Below are 1,246 nucleotides of genomic sequence, written 5' to 3'. Positions count from 1 at the left end.
TAATGTAATGCCTAAATTTATTCAATGAATTCACTACAACTAGGAGCTCTTTTTCAACCACTGTGTAGTTCAGCTCAGCTTTTGACAGATTCTTACTGATGAAGTAAATGGCATAAGGTAGATTGTCATCTATCTGGCCTAGAGATGCTCCTATAGTTTTGCAAGAGGCATCGGCCTGAATATGAAAAGGAAGATCCCAATGTGGGCCTCGAAGAATAGGTGCAGTAGTCAACTTGTCCTTTAGGGTGTCCAGGGCTTCTTGGCAGCTTTCTGACCATAAAAATTCAGGGTCTTTGGCCAATAACCCAAATAAGGGAGAAGCTAACTTGTTGAAATATTTTATAAATCTCCTATAGTATCCGACTAAACCTAAAAATATTCTGACAACCCATATTTTTGTGGATTCAGGACCTTTTTGATGATGGATATCTTATTTGGGTCTACCTGCAGTCCTTCCTGGGATATTGAGTGACCTAGAATAGTCCCTGCAGTAATTAAGAACTCACATTTTTCAGGACTAAGGGATAAGTTCATTTCAATGGATTTGTTTAAAACTGTACCCTGGTTAGAGAGAGTTTCTTGGAAATCACACCTATAGGGTGTGAAGTCATCCATATAAATTTCTACTGTATCATGGACTAACTCTGCAAAGACACTCAAGGCTGCCCTCTGGAAAGTGGCAAGGGCATTGCATAGACCGAAAAGAAGGACCCTATAAGTGAAAGTACCCCAAGGACAGGTGAAGGTGGTTTTATCCTCGTCCTTTGGGCTAATATGGATTTGATTGTACTCGCTGAACCCATCTAAGAAAGAGAATAACTTTTTTCCTGCGAGGCCATCTAACACTTGGTCAATGAAAAGTAGAGGAAAATGGTCCTTCTTTGTTGCTTTGTTTAACTCTCTGTAATCAACACAAATCCTCCACTTTCCATTTTTCTTTGGAACTAGCACCAGAGGAGACACCCACTCACTATCTGAGATAGGGTAAATGAATCCTCCATCCAACAACTTCTGTAACTCTTCTTTGACTATATTCTTGAGAGCTGGATTCATTCTCCTTTGGGGTTTTTGGATAGGTTTGCAACCTTCTTTGATGCAAATGTGGTGAGTACACACCGAGGGATGCACTCCCTTCATTTCTTTGTAATTCCAAGCAAAGGCATCCAATTGCTCTCTTAATATATTACATAACTCTTCTTCTTAGTGTGCAGAGAGAGAGGGGTTGATTTTTAATGCTCTTTTAGGG

The sequence above is a fragment of the Pinus tabuliformis genome, chromosome 2_1 (assembly GCF_031772625.1).
Source record: "Pinus tabuliformis cultivar Carrire ecotype Pingquan chromosome 2_1, CPIR1, whole genome shotgun sequence".
Classification (NCBI taxonomy): domain Eukaryota; kingdom Viridiplantae; phylum Streptophyta; class Pinopsida; order Pinales; family Pinaceae; genus Pinus; species Pinus tabuliformis.
Note: the sequence above shows the minus strand (reverse complement) of the source record.